This window comes from Pholis gunnellus (assembly GCF_910591455.1).
Source record: "Pholis gunnellus genome assembly, chromosome: 20".
Taxonomy (NCBI): Eukaryota; Metazoa; Chordata; class Actinopteri; order Perciformes; family Pholidae; genus Pholis; species Pholis gunnellus.
The window spans coordinates 5,709,509-5,724,103 of record NC_136547.1 but is presented as its reverse complement, the minus strand read 5'-3'; positions in this window follow the sequence as shown (position 1 = coordinate 5,724,103).

The following is a 14,595-nucleotide window of genomic DNA, read 5'->3' as shown; positions in this document are numbered from 1 at the left end:
CACTACACTGAGCTGAAGAGTGAAATAAAGCCTTTGACATTTGAACTTGTTATTTGACAAAATAATGATGTATACCGTTTGATTATTCACCTTTAATAGGTCACATACACATCCACCAACATTAGCTTTTGCTTATCAAATGGACAGAACTGGTGTAAACACTGCAGGTTTATTCTCACATCTCTTAACCTTCGTTGTGCTTGTGACCTGTATATTGTTTTTAGTCTATATTTCAACCTTGCAAATCATTTGTGAGAATAAAGTCATATGGAGTCAACCTTGTGACGAAGGTTACCAAAGTAAGAAGCTTATGTATAGTGTTAATGTTAGCACAAGCTGAGTCATTGTTAGCTCTGCTAAGTTTGTGAAAAACTGAAAGGGTTAGTTTGGATTTATTAAAGTGGGATTGTATGTTTACTCCCGTCTTCTGCAAGTTAAATGACTAAATTAAATGCAAGTTAAATGTTTTTGTCAATGAAGTCTGGTGAATTAATCAAAAGCTTAAGTAAATGCTTCTTCATTGCATACATTACAGAGTTCCTGTAGCTTTTAATACTGGATTCAAACAGAATGTGTGATGGTGTTCTTTCACACAGAAGAGTCTCCAAAGTGGTAGATATTTCTGATTGTGAAGACATTCTGAAGAAATCAAGACCTTTCTAACAATAGCAAATCAAATGTTTCAATCTACTACTTAATCAACAGCATACTCCAAATATCAAGTGCGGTTTAAATGCTGATATTTTTAGTGGAAACTTTCCAGGCCAGACAGAAGCTGTGCAGTCCAGACACACACTTGAAGGGCATTTAGTTATTTTCATAATCCTACAAGGACACTGCAAAAGCTGATTTAGGAGCATTATTAATATTCCTATGAGACCGGTCCAAGTGTCTTTATAACTTGTCCATTAGAGAAAATAAAATCCTGAAGACAAAAATAGAGCCAGAGCAAACCAATCTCTCAAACACTCAAATTCATCCTCATATTAATGTGTTGTTGCAGTGATGGCCAAGCACCTAAAACACTCTTTAAGTCTGTCGAATCCATCTCCAAACATTCGGCCTTACAATAAGACAAGACAAGAAGGTTGCAAGACAAAGTGAAGACCACACATCATTATTTAAGTCACCTGAAATTACTCTCACTTAGCAAAATGACTGTCACCCAATTTCACCCCGATGGAAAACAGCCAGAAAACGCTGCGGAATTAGTAGATGAAAAAGCATTAATGAAAGACAGTCGTCCTTTTTTGACAAATGTCAGAAAGAATGAATTTGTGGAGAGAAAGTCGTGGATTCAGGACAGTGAGACGAACATCAGAAGTCTGGAAGTCAAAAAAATGAAAACCTTGAAAAACATTTTTTCTTGCCTTCAAGCACTAGAATCACACTATCATGCCAAAAGCTACTTTGTATGAAATTGCCCCAAAATCACAGTCTTTGTGATATCAAATGCAGTTCATCCGACAGGAAAATACAAATCTTTGAATAAAAAAGTATATTCTCGGAGCTGGAGGGGATGACGGCATCGTGAATCATGGTTTTGAGATGCTCTTAGTAACCAGTTTGGCATTGATTTTTGCCTTAACATCACACTATAATACTTCAAATATGTTTTTATACTGACAATTTATCTAACAGTGTACACTCTCATGAGCTCTTAACTGAGTTAGTGGTAGAGTTATGTTTAATTGAGGTCTGTTGGGAAGTTCAGAGAGAGGCTGCTGTCGCTTTGGGCTGTGGCTCAGTATGACATCATGCATTAGTTAGTGTGTTTTTTCACTGTGGGGATCATGCTGCATCCTGTTTGTACACAGTAGCTTACTGAACATTTCCACTGCATGTTTACTTTACTTTTGATAAACACTTTTTTTTAAGATTTTACGTAAAATACATATGATCTGCTTATAAAGCATGATCGGTTGGTCGGTCTGCCACGTTGGTCTGGGCTGAAATATATCAACAACTATTCGACGGATTGAAATTATATTTTATACAGACACCCGTTCATACCCGATAAATATTAATGGTTTAGTGATCCCGTGACGTTTCCGCTAGTGCTTGATGTTGATTTTTTTGGCTTGTAGCAGAGATGGGAAGTCATTGCTTCAAGTGAACCATTAGTCTAAGCACTCAAGTCCTGAGACAAGCTCCAAGACAAGACCAGGCGTCCACCGACGGGTCTGAAAAGTGCCTCAGACTCGCATTCCTTCTGATAGCCAGTAGGGGGCAACTCCTCTGGTCGCATTAATAAGTCGGAATGTATAGAAGTCTATGAGAAAATGACCCTACTTCTTACTGGGTTTAATACGCCAGTAAACATTGTGAACATGAGTTTATGGTCTCATTAGCTAGTTTCAAGTCTTCTTCAGTAAAGTAAGATGTTCGTAAAAGCAGGGCATGCTTTGGTGATTGACAGGTCGCTGTCACGGCGTGGTCCGGTCTGGGAGTTGTCCGTAATTTCGTCTTACATCTTTCATGGTGTGTTTTTAGTTCGCAAAAATTCAGTTAAACCTTTTGATCTTACTCAACATTCGTTTGTCATTCATGTGTACGTGGCTCCACCCCTCTTGTGACACTTCTAGTGGCCAAAAACCAAGATGACGACAGCCAAAATGACGAATGTCACGGTGACTACGTCCACTTCTGATACACATTCTACGTGAAAGACTCACAAGTCCCAAGTCAATCCCTAAGTCAAGACAGGAAAGCCCCTAGTCAAGTCTCAAGTCTTAAACTTTGAGTTTCGAGTCCTAAACAAGTCATAATGTGCTCTTTACCATGTGTGAGCTATACAAAAATAAATTGAATTGAATGTGTGGCAAACTTTTTCTATCATATATTTTTGAGTTTGGGGGAAGGTGTCCAGTATTTTCAAGTCAAGAGGCTCAAGTCCGAGTGAAGTCACATATCAATGGTGTTAAAGACCAAGTGGAGTTGCAAGTCTTTTTTTTGATTTTGTAAAGTCGAGTCTAAGTCATCAAATTTGTGACTCGAGTCTGACTCTAGTCCAAGTCATGTGACTCAAATCCACACCTCTGGTTTTCAGTGAAATGTCTCCACAGCAATTGGATGGATTGAAATGGAACTTGGTAGAAACATTCATGTCACCCTCATGATAAGAGCTGAACTCTTAACTTTTCTTCCAGCACTTACCAGCAGGTTACAAATACTTATTACACTATTGACATTTTTCAGCCGTAGTGCTGATTTGCAAAACTTGCTGAACTGAGACGGTGAACATGATAAAACTGCTAAAACATCAGCCTGATATAATTGCCATGTCTATAATTAGTATATTGCATGAAACCTGGGAGACTGAAAGACATTCATGTTAACAGATGCACTTCTTTGCAGCCACACTTTGGATCATACCAGTAATGTTTACTACCTTTCTTGGAAAAACTTGTGTCTGCATTCAGGGAATGATTTACTCAATCAGAAATCAACAAAACACAGATGGAATGTATTAGTATTGAAACAAATATGAACACTGAGCAGTTGTAAGAGCTGGAGAGCTTTCTTCCCACAGAAGGGAATAGAAAGTAAAATGAAGTACTTTCCAACACTGCAATAGCACTACATAATTGGACTTGAGAAGGTTATACAGCAAATCCCACAGAGTTCACCTAAGATGCAAGGCTCGATGTTTGGCTATGCAAGAGGTGTTTGTCCCCAGAGAGCCTCCACCATCTTTGTTAATTACCCCTCGTCTTCCTTTTACATTCGAGACGGCTCCCATCTCCTCAAGTCAAGATGAGGAGGGAAAAGTGTGAACCTTGAAGTGGGCAATTATTCCTCACATTGTTCAAGTTTCAACTGCAGTCAACTTTGGAAGATAAAAAAGAGAGAAGCAGACAGAAGGGTCCACAATATGCGTTTGAAGGGTCTATCCAGGATGTGAAATGCCTCAGCAGCGAAAAACAGGATAAAGATAGAAGCTAAAACCTTCGGATCACATTGTGAAAGTGACCCACCAGAAGATCGAGACAGAAGACAATGAAATGAAACAACACTGTTCCTCTTTATTCACTGTCACAATCATTAAAAAGCTAAATCAGCATATGTAAACATTCAACAGACATTCAGTAGATAGTGTAGCATAGAAATGCTTGTGCTAGTTAATTATGTGCTAGTGTACTCTTCTAACGTTTGCTTCATAGGTTTTTACTTCGAACGGTAATGTTTTTAACCGTGACATAACTCCAAATCAACTAAACCAGCCTGAAAATAAAGACAAATCTGAACGCATTGATGAGAGTCTATGGAGCAGAGACGGATAGTTGTCTTGCCCTCAAAAAACAGATGCTGCGTTGGCGTTTTGTGAAGTACTCGTATGTGTCAGTCAGGTCCATTTAGGCAATCAGTGGAATCAGTGTTGATCCCACAAAACACAAGGTACTGACAGCGGCATTAAATCAATATAGTGACTTAAGAGCAATAAACGCATGTTGCAGAATGAGGTGTTTAATGATTAATGGAAACCATGCTGTTAACACTCACCTGTTGGATATCAGTTTGCCTAATGCATCGCCTGGAGCACAGCGTTTGATTCGTCTTTTAACACGCAAACGTTGAAACTAACATTAGTTTTCTAGGAAATATCAAACATAGCAGGTGTTTCTCTAACCTCAGCTTCATATGTTCATCTACTCCATGTATTAATTAACTGATTAAGGATATGTTGGGTGTTACTAATTAATAAGGTAACACGATATTGTATTAAAACATGTAAATGTCACTTAGATCTGCCTAGAGAACCTATTTAGATATAGTTCTGCTTTATGGCTTCCTAACCTTCTCCAGTGTTAACGGAAAAGTGTGGAAATATGATTAATTATTTCACATTTACACAAACAAGCAACATAAGTGTGATGCATTAAAATAGCATGGCAGATTTATTATAGTTTCCATGTTCCTGCACATTTTGACAAATTACGCAGTTATTTTAAATTAAATCTATATGTAAAGTCAAGCATAACCAAACTGCATACAAGTCCTGACCCACAACAGTTAACCATAATTACAGCAGGCTTGGCTGCCATCATCTTGTATGTTTGATGGTGGGGACTTCCTGCAGCAACTTCAGACATTCATTTTCGAAAAGTAGGACTTTAAGACTTTAGGGTCACCATTTTGACCCCTGCTTATATTCAGGTCTTTATTGTTTTGACTTAATTTGTACTTAGTAGTATCGAGGGCTCTCAAAAGCTGTCAGGATAGGCTAAAACATTTCACATATTGACAGAGTTTTGCTATGCTAACTTACCCTGTTTATAGGCAACTGGCACCAAAACAATGTGGATTGATAATTAGCACTACAGGTAAGAGGAAAAATGTGTGTTTTAGATTTTTGGATGATCTGTCCCTTTTCAGGTAATCATTAAAAAGTTAACTTACTGTCTATATAGTTGGAGATACTAGCTGTAGACATTTCTGACTTTTGTTTTATATAATAGGACTATATAGCAATCGGCTTGTGGTGCTCAAAGCGCTCACAAAATATAATTGAAAAAATGAACAGTAATATCTTACCAGGAATCACAACCCGGTAACTTACAACAGTCCTTTCTGGAAAGAGACATTGATGTTAGGTTTTTAAAATGTATTGTTTTGACACTTGGTGTGCCTTGGTTCGTCCTATCAGAAGCTGAAGGACACTGACCAAAAAAAGCGGTATTTGACGAGTCGGGAGTGAGAACAGCAGGTTGCTGTCGGGTCCATATTTAGCTACAGCCTACCGTAGTCATTTTTACATTTTGTTTTTTGTAAGTATTAGACAAACTAAAATATAAAATGTTACTTAGTGAGCTTTAAAGGTGCTGTAGTTTGATTTTGTTACCTTCAGAGAGAGCCAGGCTAGATGTTGTGTTGTGTTATGCTAAGCTAATCTAACTGTCTTCTGTCTGTAGCTTCATAATTAGCGCACACGCAAGAGAGAAGAATAAAATGTCTATTTCTCTAAAATGTATTTAAAACCTGTTGAAATTAATTCATTGGACACAATCTTGTAGCGTAAATTGGGGTTGGGGCATGACTTCACCTATAACTATACCTAACCCCTTAGCGTTTTTTAGGGGCTACAAATTGCATTGTGTTGAAATAAATAACTTTGCAACATTGTAACCTTGTACTAGCATTAAGCTAAACCAAATATCCAGATTAGTTAATCTAGTCTTACAAGTCTAGCAGAAAGTATTCCATAAAGCATTGAGTCATCTGGCTAAATAGAAAACTTTAGTTGTATGCTAAAAAGTGTGTTTAGTGTTTATAGTTTAGATTTGTCAGCAGATGCAAAACATGCTGTCACATGCAAATCCTGAGTAGGTTGCATAACAAACAAGTAAAGGTTGACATCACTTATTGCGGTGAGTTGTGGAAGAAACACACATTTTCTCTACCCCCTACATATATCAAGCATCACATTTATCTTCTAGCACTATGTACTTATTTGTACCATAATGTGTACAGCCTGAGCTGGTTGACCTTTCTAGTTGATCTGCCTTTTCCAAACCACTAATTAAGACTCTGAAAAGAACCTGGCACCTAACAACTGAATACACCATTAAAAAACCCGATCTTTACAGGAACACAGAGCTCAGCAGTCCAGGCATGAGGCAAATGTCAGCTGTTATTAAAGGCTGTTATTACCCTGTGGAATAACAAAAACTGTATTGCAGAGAAATAATCAGAGTTAAACAACAAAAAAAGAAAGAATAAATAGAAAACAGTTCAGCAGACATTTAAAACATATAAAACCTTCATCATCATCATCATCTGCCATGTGTACCTTTAGTAATTAATTTGTGGGTGTTTATAAAAATAGTTGTCTTGCCCTCAAAAAACAGATGCTGCGTTGGCGTTTTGTGAAGTACTCGTATGTGTCAGTCAGGTCCATTTAGGCAATCAGTGGAATCAGTGTTGATCCCACAAAACACAAGGTACTGACAGCGGCATTAAATCAATATAGTGACTTAAGAGCAATAAACGCATGTTGCAGAATGAGGTGTTTAATGATTAATGGAAACCATGCTGTTAACACTCACCTGTTGGATATCAGTTTGCCTAATGCATCGCCTGGAGCACAGCGTTTGATTCCTCTTTTAACACGCAAACGTTGAAACTAACAGTTTTCTAGGAAATATCAAACATAGCAGGTGTTTCTCTAACCTCAGCTTCATATATTCATCTACTCCATGTATTAATTAACTGATTAAGGATATGTTGGGTGTTACTAATTAATAAGGTAACACGATATTGTATTAAAACATGTAAATGTCACTTAGATCTGCCTAGAGATCCTATTTAGATATAGTTCTACTTTATGGCTTCCTAACCTTCTCCAGTGTTAACGGAAAAGTGTGGAAATATGATTAATTATTTCACATTTCATCATCATCATCATCTGCCATGTGTACCTTCAGTAATTAATTTGTGGGTGTTTATAAAAAGAGTTCACTGCTTATAATGACAAGTCACCGTGAGCATCTCCCTTTGTCTTTGCGTGAATGAAGATTTGTATTATTATTTAATATCCAAAAGTGTTTTTATTCACAGCTTCTTTGAGTTAGTCATGCACTTTTGTTTCCCCCAAAAGGTCCTGATGTTCTCGAACTATCCCCTTGAACGGTATCTGACGCTGTGTATACATGCAAACATCTCCAGTCTGTGATCATCGGAGGCTCTGCAACCCGTGCTCAATGAGCTCCTGTGTTTGAAGCATAATGGCTTTATTATGAAAATGTTCTTTCATCTCTGTTAAGAGAAGTAATTTTACTAATGAGCCTCTGGCTGAATTATAATTGACAACTGCCAAAGACCAGGTGTTTTTCTGCATTTGAATATCAAAATGATGCTGGATAGATGTTTGCTTAAAGCCCGTATTCAAATGCTGAGTGTGTCGAGATGAAGGACCAGCTTTGGCACCAGCTGCCTGGCACTACGGAGCCCCTGATTACTGCACCGGGGGCGACATGTCAGCTTGAAATACTACGCCCTGGGTTAGCATGTTTTGAGGCCAACAGCTTCAGTAAAAAAAAACAGCTGGATCATGACTTTACTCAATGTGTGATGGAGTAGGCGAGAGTGGGCTGCAAAAGAAGCAATCCCAGGCAAGGGCATCTGCAAGGCCAATAAATAATGGGGTGTATAAGGAGCTGGAGTGATGGCTGGCTGTATTTACTCTCTGCTCTTCTCGACAGCTCTGTGAATGTGGTGTTTTTCTTCTTCTTTTTAAACTCTTCTCGCCTGCAGAGGGACAATTAAAGAAGCCCATGCTCGGTTTCTAGACTCAGCGAATGATTATGGAATACTGATGAGAGGTGATGCCCAGCCAATCCTAACAGAGTTTCACTGCGGAGTCCTGCATTGATTTGTTTCTGTTCTACTTTTATTTGGCTGACTAGATAAAAAATAAAAAAAATAAAATGCTCCACTCGCTAACAGTCTGCTGGAATAAAAATAATACATTTGCTTTTGTCTGATGAGGTAAGAAATAAACACAGATAAAGTACTGTGCTCAGTGAGTTATTGCCCAGGAAACAGAATATGTGAGACATTAAACATTTCACATCATATGTTGTGCTGATTGTGCTCTTTATGCAGAAATATCTGTGTTTACTAAAGATGGGAACAGACAGAAAGACTAGTGCATGGACTGCATTCAATAGAGATGCAAAATCCCTCACATCCGGTGACCTTATTTCAGAAAGAAAAACATGTACAGTTGTCAACAAGGAGAGTATTAGGATTTTAATAAATAGGAAATTTCGGATGTCATGATAAGTTAGATGATGAGTTAGGTTTGCTCAACACAACCATTTAGTTTTGGAAAGACATCATGCTTAGGCCTAAAATAAGTACTTAAACAAAGTAAAACGTAAACAACGAAACATACAGTAAGTACGGAAAATATGTCACAACTTCAAAATAACCCAACAACACTTTAGGACCCGAACAACGATCTCCTGGTTGAAAGTCCTGTGTTTGTTTGACCCACCCACCATGAGGAGTCTCTCTTTTTTATACAGGCCACTTGCTCTGAGCGAAGCATATTCACGCTTATGCATTTGTAATGCAGTCATGCAGACTGGCGTTGTTATTGGAGGCTAAATGACTTACAAATTGCTGTGTCATTCATGCGCCATTTAGTGAGATCGGACTGGATAAAAGACAAAGACATGGCAGAAAAAGACACATTTTGAAATAGATGGTGTGTGGAGAGATATGGGCAAGAAGAAGTGTAAACTCTGAGGAGAGAGTGGTGAGAGGTGAGGGAACTTTGTAAACCTGAGATGAACTTCAGCTTCGCACTGACCTGACCTGATGAACTGGGTTCTGAAATAACTGTCTCACATGGCACAGTGCAATATCTTTGTTTGCTCTCTGTTTTCCGGCAGGTTTCATTGTTATTTCTCCCACACACACACTTCTAATATCAACTTCCATTATTTACGTCCTAAAAATATTGTATATATTCTTAAAAGGGCGGAAACTGCAGCGAATCGATTGAGGCAGAAGATAGAAGAAGAAGACACGGTATGATCTTGTCTCCTGACTGTCAACAACAAACTGGACTCCGGCTTGGTTTCATCAGTCGCAGCCTCCAGTCATGACATGAGCTTCTGGATCATGTGACAGTAAAACATTCTATTGAGGGCTAAAACCTTTCAGTGCCTCCTTCTGCTCTTCAACAGCAGGAAAAACTATGAGCTGCAGCCTGAACCACCGATCAAACATCAGGATTGTTCAAATCTTGGCTGCAAAGGGCAGTGCAGACCTAACCTGAACTAAGCTGTTCACAGTGTACGTGATAGGGCACATGAAGGCAACGGATCACACACCACATGTTCCCACTCATTCAAACTCCACAATCAAAATCTAGACATTGTGGGAGAAGCATATAACTGCCTCACTCTTTAGGTAGAGGAATGGTTTTGTTCGAGAAAACTAAGGACATTAATCAGGAAAGTTAAATCGTACGACACACAGCTGTGATTTTTGTTTGAATTAACGAATTAACCAATTTACAATTTCTTTGTGAGTTTTCAGATTTTTGACTGCGAGATCTATTTCTTTATCCCATTAAGAATCGAATCTAAGTTGTCCCCATGAATAGAAGTTAATGGTGAAAGTGATTTCTCCTCCAGTTCATTTCCTCGGTTTTTCTCCTCTCAGAACTTGGTGAGCCTTGGACCACTTCGCCCTGCATGAGACTGGGCTCGTCAAATCAAACAAAGTTATTGTAGGATTTCAGCTGCTCTGGACTCAAGTTAACCCAATCACCCGTTATGAAGCTGTCCGTGCCACTGGAAAAGCTCCAGACCCGACTGGATGGTCGGGGTGGGATTAGAAAAACTTTGTGTGTGACCTCGACTTTAGTCTATTTGAACCAATCCTCCAGGTGAGTCGTCCTGATTCGGTCACTCTGCCGGCCTCTCTACTGTCCTGTTTAATGATACGCTTCTCATCTGATCTACATAACGGCACAAGAGTGTTGTGCTGATTAAGGCTGACCCTAAAAGTAATTGGCAGGCTGCTTGCCAAAGCAGGGAATTCATTTAATGTTTTGGAGCAATAATGAATCAAAAATCATTCAGAGGGATAAATCACAAGAGGCCACAAACACATGACAGTGACTGTAATTATCAAAAGGACTTTGTTTTGCAGCCTCACCCCCAAGGACTCTGTGTACTGAGAGAAAGGCAATAAACCGCTTTGAGGCTCGAGGACGCAGTCTCAGCAGACTGCAGAGCTTTCGTGTAAGTCGATGCCCCGCCAGGATGAGCACATTACAAAGATGAATAAGGACTAATAATTCATTCCAAGAATATTGTATGAATTTACCTCGTCAGGTGTGTGAAATTCATAAAACCCCTCATTGACATGCACTCTATGAAGAAGGATCACAAGGCGACGCTGCTATGTCTTCAGGGGTCACAAGCAAAATGGGTTGGGAACCAGCGGACTGTTTTTTTGCAGTTGGTGTACAAAAGAGGTTTTCAAAGTTGTTACTGATGTTCTCTGTGTCTCTGGGCCGCAGCTGCAAAACCACATCCTGGTGATGCATTTGGATACAGAAGTCCTACAGAGTGATACTCTCAGCTTTGGTAGCTGTGGGGCGCAACGCCGCTCGAAAAACTTCCTTGTTGTCGTCGCTACTATTACGTTGCCAAAAGCAAAAATAGTGGAGGGGAAGAATTTACAGTGGGGGGAAATGACTTTTGGAATCAACAGCTAGCTCTCTCTGTGTCTTCTCAGATAAATAAAGGTTAAGATGCTGCATTCCCATTTGCATTTGTTTATAATCATCTATTATTTATGTATTTTGAGTGTCATCAATTGGTGGATGCAAATTAAATTTAACTGGGCGGCTGTGAAATCAAACAACGTTGATTTCTTTCCAAATCCAACAATAAAAAACATTTTGAATCCAATTATCAATCATGACTGATGAATTATGAAAATGTGTCCGCAGAGGAACGCCCAAAAAAGCAGGCCTGTTAGTTAGTCAGCATGCTGTGAGGCTGTGCTTGGTGTGGTACAGTTTGCTCTCCGAGACACTCTGGCAGCCGCAGAGAGAGAGCTGCTCTTCCTGCAGACAAAGTGCTGAAGGTGCTGCTTGTGGATCTTTTTAAAGACCGTGAACATTGGTGTTCGTGAGATTCCGGAGAGCTTCCTGAACGCTGCAGAGCTGTCCCTCACCACGGCTGAGACAGTCACAAAATACCTGAGATTAAAGGATGTTGGGCAAACACCTGAGAGAGAGGGAGAGAGAGACAGAGAGAGAGAGAGAGAGAGAAGCAGGGGACAGATAAGAAAGAATTGAGAAGGACAGAGAAAGGCGATCGAGGATGCAAGCCAGTGCTTTCATGTCCTTCCAGTCCTCCCCATAAGGGTTTACTCTGAGAAATCTGCAGCCTGTGGTTCATCGTAGAGACTTCATTTGGACTGGGATTATCACAGGCCCAGACCTCCGTGTCTCAGCTCAGTGCAGCAGCATGCCAGAGATGCTCCTTCTTGCCAAACTCCTGCAACTCTGAACTGAATCGGTGTGCGAGGAGCTGTTGTAAGGGCGCTATAGGCCTACTTAGTGTTTAAAGAGGTGGGTTATAAGAGGTGTATTTTATATGCTTCCCAAAGCACAAGAGCAAACGTGTAACGAATGGATCAAACAGTGTGTTTAACTGTTGTTTTATAAGCTACAATCTTTAGCATGTCCGGCTAACTAGCTCACAACCTACAGTAGTTACATAAAGTTATGATATGCTAACTGTAGCTGATATGCTACACTTAGCATATGAGCTAACTGTAGTTTGTGGGTTCACAGGTTTAATAAAAGCCCTAGTTTACGAAGTGTTCAGTGTTGTGTGGAAACTGGTCCTGGATGCTAGTTCTTTGAATTTAGAGACACTCCGGCAATACCAGCCACATTTGTTACTCGATATAGTATTGTTACAAGGCGGCAACTTCAGGTTCTCCCGAGTGAAGCAGATGCGGAAGTGTCGTAAAACTTGCATTCTATCTACTGGCCATCAGGGGGGGGGCGACTCTCCACGTCACTCCTCCGCAGTCCAAATATGGTCACTACAATGAAATACCTGTCTCGACTTTCTTATCATACTAATGTGAAAGTAACTATATTCATTTGAATAACAGAAAACAATGGTGACTTTTGGTTTGTGACCCATTAACTTTAGCCTCAGTCTTTTAGCCTGAAATGTAGCCTCGCCATCAAGCACAACCAACTTAGCTTGATTAGCTAGCTAGCTGCGTCTGATAGAATCTGCTAGTGGCAGTTGAACCCAATTGTTTGTAAAAGGTTAATAGCAACAGTGACAAAAGCGCACGGTCTAGCGAACGTCAAATTCCAGTGCTCTCAGTTTAAAGTAATTTAAATGGTTTAAAGTGAATAACAATCATGTTATATTTTTAATGATTAAATCTGTTCAGGAATTGCAGATGGAAATTTGTCGCCTGGTTCAGATAAGGAAATGTAGAAATAAGTATAAGTAAATGTTGTGCCCAGGAGCTCCTGTTAATGCGCATCCCCATTTTTCCCCATCCTTAAATTAGGTCTCAGTGTTGCACCGTTTCTTTATTGCTAACTGGAGAAAACAATGGATATTTGCAACAGGAAGTTAAAAGCAGCAGTGTTTTTATAAGATAACTGCTGCCATTAATTGCGAGATTACAGTGTCAACATCTTTTTGCGGTTGTGTCTCAACCATCTGCTGTGTATCATGAAGTACGCTGCGTAGAAGAAAACAAGCAAGGAAAGGCGCTGATTAAAGGAAATTTGGTGAAAAAGAGGTTCTCATTAATTTGAAGCAGTAGCACAGAACTCTGCATTTCCCCATTGAACATGAAAACTGTGCAGCTGTTTATCCAGCTCCAAACCCCTCCCCGAAAAAAAACTAAACAAAGCGTTGTCTTGTAAGATCCTTTCAATCAGATTTCCCTTCAAAATGTGCCATTGCATCACATCTCTTAAAAAGCATAGAGATGTTATTCCCTCTCTGCTGGTGTATTGTGGGGCTGAACACACAGCGTCAGGGTAACGATCTCTTACACTGAGAACAGAAATAAATAAATGAATAGGAAAAATGCTGGGATGCTCAGGGGAAGACGGAGACAATAAAAGTGAGTCGCGGAAGATTTGTAAAGTGAGAAATCTGCTTCACGTTGGCAGAGCTTAAACCCTGAGGCCGTTTCACTGCCCTTTTCTTCTGCCTCTCCCCCTTCTCCTTCACATCATCTCTTCATCTACCTCATGTTGCTGTTCCAGTTCTGAGCGATGCCATTGTGAGTGTAATGGCCTTCCGAGGCACAAAAACACATAAGACGGAGGCGGGTGAGGAAAGAGAAAAGGATGCTCCAGAGGCGGCGCTGGTCTATTGTTTGTTAAGCTTCTTGATTGCATGCCCCACACATGTACGAGAGGAGATGCAGCTAACAGTACCGTGGAGCAGGATCATGTTTGCCTCATTAAAAAAAAGATACTCTTGGTGAGGTGAGCGCAAACAGACAATGGGATTAATAAGAAGCCCTGCAGCCACTCACGTATTCAAATAAGTGGGATACATGCAGATTTTGCACTTCATTATTTAAAAATGTTCCCTCCATGCTCGCTAAATACGACCAGCCATCAGGGTAAAACTAGCAGAGGCGAAAAAATGAACCAATTCCAAAGTACTTCCTGTGAAACCCATTAGTCTCTAGAGAATTAGGACGCATGTACTCTGCACTGTGTCGTGTGCAATATGAAGCTGAATACAGCGGCTAAAAAGGTGAATTAGTCAGTTAATTAATCAAGAAGCGTTTCAGTGAATTACACGCACACAAGTTTCAACAACTCAAAGGGGATGAAAAAAGAAACGAAAGGAGTTTGAGTCCCTTGATATCATTACATATGCATGTTCATCTGCATCAGCAGCAGTCCGCCGTTCTACTGCAGTCACACGCAGCAAAAATACTTTCCTGAAAAGTTTACTCGGAGAACCACCATTTAAATTTCAGTTTGTTCTACTGTCCAAAAATAGTTTTGTGTTATTCCATAGTGACTTATTAAAATACGTATATGATCACAAAGATGAT